At 40.1% G+C, this 7,845-nt stretch overlaps 1 pseudogene; it reads right to left on the bottom strand.

Annotated features, from left to right (window-relative positions):
* Positions 1-3,793: 3,793 nt before the first annotated feature.
* LOC125997863 (uncharacterized) lies at positions 3,794-3,873 on the bottom strand (annotated as a pseudogene).
* Between the last annotated feature and the right edge of the window lie 3,972 nt (positions 3,874-7,845).

The following is a 7,845-nucleotide window of genomic DNA, read 5'->3' as shown; positions in this document are numbered from 1 at the left end:
CATGTAAAAGTAGTTCTGCCATAGCACCTGGAACTTTAAGTGAATCCACACAGCAGATACTATTGCTTACCTGTGCTATTATTAGCTAAATTTGGAATGAATCTCCTTAAATCTTTGAGGCTCCTAGGTTACTAGTTTTTCTAGTTTGTCCCTGAGGATCCTACCTATCTATCCTTACCTCGTGTCATGAGACCTGGGAAGTCTGAAAATGGCCGTATTATTTAGCATCAATAATCTACTTTTTCTTTTTTTCTTTTCTTTAATTCTTTGTGTGTGTGTGTGTGTGTGTGTGTGTGTGTGTGTGTGTGTGTGTGTGTGTGGTTTTTGGGTCACACCCAGCAATGCTCAGGGGTTATTCCTGGCTCCAGGCTCAGAAATTGCTCCTGGCAGGCACGGGGGACCATATGGGGCGCCGGGATTCGAACCGATGACCTCCTGCATGAAAGGCAAACGCCTTACCTCCATGCTATCTCTCCAGCCCCTACTTGTTCTTTTTAACAACATGTCCAGGAATTTTGCTAGTGTTCTATTCATATTCTTCTTGCTTCAGGTCTCAGCTTTAGATGAAATGAATCTTGAATCACTCCAAAGCCTAGCCTAGGATTTCTCTGCTTTGTCACTGGAGGAATTGGAGCGTTGCAATCTCACTGGGAACCTTTTATACAATATCTTCACTGATCTTGGCTCTTTGTTGTCATGGTTGAAAGAAATAATCCATAAATTCTCAATGTTCTTGCTCTACTTTTAATGGGAAGAACACTTTGATAAAAGAAATGGAATACAACCACAAGATACTTCTACCAATTCTTTCAAACCTGCTGCTTTCCACCACTTTTTTCAAAGCAATAGCAAAGCATAGGCTTCTATATACTTTTCGCCCACTCTACCTCACTCTTTCCCAGGGTTGTTGTCAACAAGATGTGGTCTCATCATACTAACATTTACCAATTTCTTCAGGGATTTTTTTTCGAAACTGTTTTGGTCCCTACATTACTGATTAATTTTAACCAAGAAAAGAGAATTCGTAATTGTTTTTAGCATAGGAATGAAGCAGGTTTGCTCCTTGAGACCTGGCAGTATTTCTTCTTTATTTCTAGTCTCTTAATAAAAGACATACGACGATCCTCTATTAAAAATGCATGAGGATGTTAGCAGGTTCTATAGAAAAGTTATGGGTCCAAATCCTAGGTCTGCTTCCTGATAACTTATGACATTGAGCAAGGCATTTGACTTCAATTCCTAGAGTTAAATCAGTCTGAATTGCTTCTGTTCTCAGGATCATTGTGTTAGAATTAAATGCATCATGCCTATAAAGCATGACCCGTAGACTATTATCAAGGATGGCTTTGAAAATATTACTAGGGACATATGTAAACAACCTATTGTATGGAAATCTATATACCACCTGTGTCAAAATCATTGTCATCATTAAACTTCTATCAACTTACCAGGTGTGAGGTATGATAGTTATTTTTTGGGGAAAAGTGCTGAGACCCAGAGAGGTTAAATACCTTGCCTCTGATCCTTAGTTAACTTCAATTACAGAGTTAAGTAAATACCTGAATATTGTTTTTGATATGAGTTCCTTTTTAATTATTCTCCCATATTATGATCAGTAGTTTTACTGCTCAAAAATGTCTAGGCCTTTCTTTCTAGTTCAGCTTTTAATCCTTCCCTAAGAAAACACTGTGTTCTTGACAATATGCTGTTTTAATGTTTGAGAAACATAGCTCATTGATCAGACATTAAATTACTTCATATATTTCTCCAACAATCATTCATTCATTCAACCTTGAACATTGTGGCTGAAGTTGGCTGGATTACAAAGTTGAGGGGTTGGAACTTCACTTTCAGGGCTATTATAAGACAGTAAAACTATGTAAAAGGATATTAGCATGAAATATTGATTGAGATGCAAAGATAACAGATTATTACATAACAAAATGTACTTATGAAAATAATCCCAAGAATTTTTGAAAATTAAGAAGTCAAGGATTAGTTGGCTAATTGCTGTTAAGCAATTAATTAAGCAAATTAAGCAAAACACATGCTTAATCGTCTGTCTCCCATTAGGGTTTGAAAATGTAAGTAGAAATGATTTCCTGGGAAGAGGACTTCCTAACAAAGGCAGGTTGTGTGTTAAGTTCTATGACACTCAGCAGAAGAGGCAGCAGTTTAATTTCATATCTTAACAACATGGTGGGGCTTCAGCAGACCTCCTCAAAGGGAGTGACCATTATCTCTGGAACTCAGATTGTGGTTAACTTGAGTCAAACTTCCACCTACAACAGTTGAGGGGAGAGGAAGGCGTTGGAGAGCTGCAGATAAATTAACCAAAGGAAAAGGATTATGACACCGAGGTGTCAATCTTTTAAGCATTAGAGAAAAAGCTGCATGACTTTCCATAGAATCAATGTGGGTGCCTGATCTTGAGAAATGATGTGGAATTAAAATGGACTCTCTTCTAGAAAGTTTCCTAGAGCTGGACAGAGAGCCAAAGACATAGCTCAGAAGATTATTATTATTCTAGATTGGCTAGCACTGGAACATTTCTTCCACCTCAAAAGTTATGTTAGTCAGAGATCCCCAATAACTATGGAGATCTCCAAAGGACTTACAAAATCATCACTTTGGATAACAATTCATTTAAGATATCTTTCTTTTCTTTTTCTTTTTTTTTTTTTTTGGGTTTTTTGGCCACACCCGGTTACGCTCAGGGGTAACTCCTGGCTATGCACTCAGAAGTCGCTCCTGGCTTGGGGGACCATTTGGGATGCCGGGGGATCCAACCACTGTCTGTCCTAGGCTAGCGCTGGCAAGGCAGACACCTTACCTCTAGTGCCACCGCGCTGGTCCCTAAGATATCTTTCTGGCAGTGGTCCTCAAACTATGGCCCGCAGGCCACATATTGTATTTGTATCTGTTTTGTTTCTTCATTGCAAAATAAGATATATGCAGTGTGCATAAGAATTCGTTCATCAGTTTTGTTTTTACTACAGTCAGACCCTCCAATGGTCTGAGGGACAGTGGACTGGCCCCCTGTTTAAAAAGTTTGAGGACCCCTGGTAGAGCATAATGTCAACTTACAGCAGGACAAATAAATCAAGAACATTCATCTACCCCTTGCTTTCTTTCCTCCACTTTTTCTAACTCCTGAAGGACTTAAACTAAACAATGTCCTGGTAGAGAAGCCTAAACTCCAGACTTCCTGTATAGTGCAAGTCATGACCTAAAGAGCAAAAGATGATTTAGGTTGAAATCAAGGGTAGAGTGAGAATATTGTATGAAGGATGTTCTGCTTATCTGAATGCAGTGTGATGCTAAAAGGAATACTGACTTTATGAACTAAGAGAGAGCAGAAAACTCTTTGGACTGTGCACATTGTCTTTCTAGGGCAAGAGATGATTTTCCCCAACAAAACATGTTTTAAAGGAACAATGGGAGACTCATGAAGCTCATTTGCTCAACATGCACGTGTTCTTTTTCTTATAATGTAGAACAACTTTTATAGCTATAATAGAGATTGAGGAGGAAACTCTAGCAAGTTTGCTGGGAGAATCAAAGGATAGAGTTCTGCTGTCTGGAATTCTCTCTCTATTCTCTACACTCTTGACATGGATTCGACCTCTATGACAGGGTCTTCGAGCCTTCTCTGTATATCTCTAGCATTTACTTAGGTTCTCCTCTATTGACTACATGTCCTCTCATGTCCTGCTGATTAGGAAGTCCAGGTTGTCACTCTTGTGACTATTTTCTTTTTCTTTTAGTGAGGTTGCTATTGGGATAATTATGTACCAAGAACAAGCTGTATTTTTTTATTAGGTTTAATTATTATTCACATACTATAGAAATGATCCCTGAAAGTATAGTCTTAGGTTTCAATATTAAAAAATTAATATACTATGATTTAAAATACTGCTAATTAGCAATGTTTTAGGAGTGCAATGTTGCAACACCACATCACCGCTAGAGTCTCAGCATTTCTCCCTCAGTCTCTAGGTCCCCCTCTCCTCCTACCCATTTACTTAGTAAATCCAAGTCTATAAGCAGATTCTCAGTTTCTGTTATTATTGACCATTACTTTTTTTCAGGGGGCCACACCCGGCGGTGCTCAGGGGTCACTCCTGGCTGTCTGCTCAAAAATAGCTCCTGGCAGGCACGGGGGACCATATGGGACACCGGGATTCGAACCAACCACCTTTGGTCCTGGATCGGCTGCTTGCAAGGCAAACACTGCTGTGCTATCTCTCCGGGCCCATTGACCATTATTTTTATTCCCTGAGATGTCTATTTTAATTTTATTTTTGGTAAAATTTTTTGAGGGAGGTGGCACATCCAGTGGTGCTCAGGGCTTACAACCCTGGCTCTATTTTCAGGGATCACTGCTGATCAATTTAGGAGACCAAACCCATTCGTCTATGTAAATCCAGTTATCATGGATAACTGAATCCCAGCTCCTATATGTCATGCTGCTTTGGTCCCTTTGGCAGCAGTCTGTCCCATCACTATTTCTGGATATCTTTAGCGACACCAACTTCTTTGTGCAGAGTGCAGACTCTCACATCCCTCTTCATGTTGTCTCACATCTACTAGAACCAAGGAGCACAAACTGGGTGGCTTCATCTTCTAAAGGGTCAGTAGTTGAAAAAAATCTAGCACTCAAGCATTCATCTGATGTGGTTCTTTCAGAGGGCGGTGATAAGGAACCTATTCCCTAACTCTCATCTTCCCTTTGGTGAACTCTGGCACTTACAGGCATTCCTTAGCTTGTAGCAACATTACCCTAATCTCTGCCTTTGTGCTGGTATTTGCTCTTATACTGTGTTCTTGTCTGTGTCTAAACGTCCATTTTAAAATGCTTTAATTTTATTAATTTCCCTAGTTAAATAATTTTTTAAATTTTATTTATTTATTTATTTATTTATTTATTTATTTATTTATTTATTTATTTATTTATTTATTGGTTTCTGGGCCACACCCAGCGACACTCAGATGTAACTCCTGTCTCTGCACTCAGAAACCATTCCTGGCAGACTGGGGACCATATTGGATGCCGGAAATCTAATTGGGTCCCTCCCAAGTTAGCCACATGCAAGGCAAATGCCCCACCACTGTGCTCGAGCACACGCCTTCATTCAACTAAGACAAAGGCTGTGGATTGATATTTCCAACTCAGGTGAGGTGAGAGGAGGACTCTTTTTGATCATATAATAGTAGGTCAAACAGTGAGTGCAGTGCTATCAGAATTGGACTGGATTTAGCATCCTTATGCTTTCTGTTCCTTTTAAGATGCTTCAGAACAGCAATAGCTTATGTACAGATCCTTGGAAACATCAGAAGCAAGTCCTTTAGACTTAAGGATTCTTAGAATTGTATTGCCTGCCACAAAGCACACTTGTGTGATGTCATTGCAGTCTCTTAGGATAACACAGATCTGTCAGGGCCCAGTTTGTAGATCGCATATCATGTTAACTTCAGCCAGGTCAGGATACTGTGACTATAAGGCAGATCTGTCTGGGACAGGATTTTCCAGGGAGCAGGACCCATGATTGCAGACAGGAGGCAAAAAAGAGAACAAAAGCAGGTAAGCAGCGGAAGCCACCTGGCACACAGGAAGTGGCCTTTCAGTTTTCTTACTCATTACTTTTATTGTTGTGAAGGCTCTAATCTATGATTCTCTGGGGTCATGTGGCACTGGGGATTGAACCCAGGACTTTGCCCCTGTAAGATAAACATGCTACCACTGGAGTCACACTCTCTACTCCTTATATTCCCCTTTCATATGGGTTTCAGTACACATCGCACTAGGCACATAACTGACTCTGGTATGTTCATGATGTACGTAATGATCCTACTTCCAATCAAAGTCAGATTGATGTTCTGGAGATTAGTATTTCAACCAATCATTTGGGGAAAGACACAGTTCAACCAATGACAGTCAACCTTGAGTGGCTCTTTTCACTCTTCCCCAAAATTCTAGCTGACCTTTCTCTGCACTAAACAGGCACTTTATCAAGAATCCAGGATCTTGCACTAGAGTTTGGACCACTGCTAGTCCTTATTCTCTTTTCCCCTTCAGAACTGTAATTCCAACCTGGATTTAGGTGTACCTACCTGAGACCCTCCCATTCTGGGGAGTGGTCTTGAAAGGTTATATAAGGCCTTTGACCCAGGGGATTAGGCCTTTTGCCCTTTTGGTCTTTTGGTCTTTGGCCAGCATGGAGGTCAAAGGGAAAATGACTGACAGGAGTTAAGATGCAGGGCAAGCTAAGAATAGCAAATGCTTAAAAGGTTATGAATAAAGTTGATGTTTCCTGAAGCCTGCCTGTGAGTGAGTTCAATACCTGTCGCTTTCCTGGACCCCAGACCCGCCGGTTGATGGGGGATGAAGCCACGTGGCCGGGCCCTAAGGACAAAGGCCTCCATCCTTCACTATCCAGCACCATCATTAATTATTTAATGCAACACAGAACAACTCTTAATTTTTTTTAAATTACAAGTCTTTCACAGTTATATTTAAGGTACAGTGACAGTGAAATAGGGTCATTCTCACCATCAGTGTTCTCCCTCCACCCCTGTTCCCAGCATGCATCATATATCACCACCCCTTGTCCCCTGGAGTGCTAGTGTAATACGTCCCTTCAGTGTATAACTTGATGTAGGTTGGGTTACCTTGATTATGTTATCATTGACTTTTGGGTTTGGTACTTAAGTATGATCATTTTTTTTATTTCCATTCAGTGTTCATGTGAATGTTTGCTCCTGGTACCATCCACATTCTCCCCCTCAATTTTTGAGGCAGAACAAGATGATTCAAGTTTTGTGCTTCTGTTGGAAAAAGGAAGAAAAATAGCTGAGAGGAGCCAGTCTAGAAGCTATAAATATAGATTTAAAAGAAAGAAAAAGAAAACCTAACCAAAACAAGCAACAAGAAATACAACAGCTTAAAAAAGAAAAAAAGAAAGAAAGGAGGGGGCTGGTGTGGTAGTTGTTGGTGTTTTTGTTTTCCATAGGCACAGTAAATATTGGGGGAATTTAGAAAGGGAATTTCCTTGGCCTAGGTGGAGATACAGGGTTTCTCTACCCTTAAAGCTTACTGTCATGGGAACAAACACAGGCTCGTTTTCAAACCCCAAGGTCTTTTTTATGGTGCCAGAAAACATTCTACTTAGTGTGCTGTCAGAATCAGTCTCCTGTAATTAAAGATCCTGGTATTTTGCACAGGAAGTCTAGGATAGAGTTTTTCTTTATGAATCCAGAGGTTCTGTTCTGTTACAGTTGTTGTAATCACTCTGTAATGAGTGATCTTGGTTTTTGAGCAGACCCTAAGATGGAACCCAGATAGTGTCTTTCCTTCTTGTTCCAGAAATTTTGTTCTGTCTCAATTATTAAAGTCAGGCATCTGGGATTAGAGATCTTGGTTTTTGCACAAATCCTAGGCCAAAGCCTAGATTAGGGTCTTTCTTTTTAGTCCCAGGGAAAGTTCTGCTTAGTCACAGTTGTCAAAGTCAGTCTTCTGTAGTTAGTGATTTTGGTTTTTGCACAGATCCACAGACGGGGTGCCTATTGATTTCATCTTATTATTAGGTGATGAGGTAGGGCAATCTCTTTTAGATCAGGTTGTTTCTGTTTTCTCATCATCAGGCTAGAACAGCTCTAAATTTTTATCACTCTCTCTTTCATACACACACACACACACACACACACACACACACACACTTTGGCTCTTCACTTCTACTCTTTTGGGACATTTAATTTGAAATTTCCCTAATTCAGTAGCCTTTGGCTTGGCTCTTCCTTAGGCACCCAGCCCATTGTTTGTTCATGTTTAAGTCATAATAAATC

This window comes from Suncus etruscus, chromosome 19, assembly GCF_024139225.1.
Source record: "Suncus etruscus isolate mSunEtr1 chromosome 19, mSunEtr1.pri.cur, whole genome shotgun sequence".
NCBI lineage: Eukaryota > Metazoa > Chordata > Mammalia > Eulipotyphla > Soricidae > Suncus > Suncus etruscus.
This window is presented reverse-complemented; position numbering and strand designations above follow the sequence as displayed.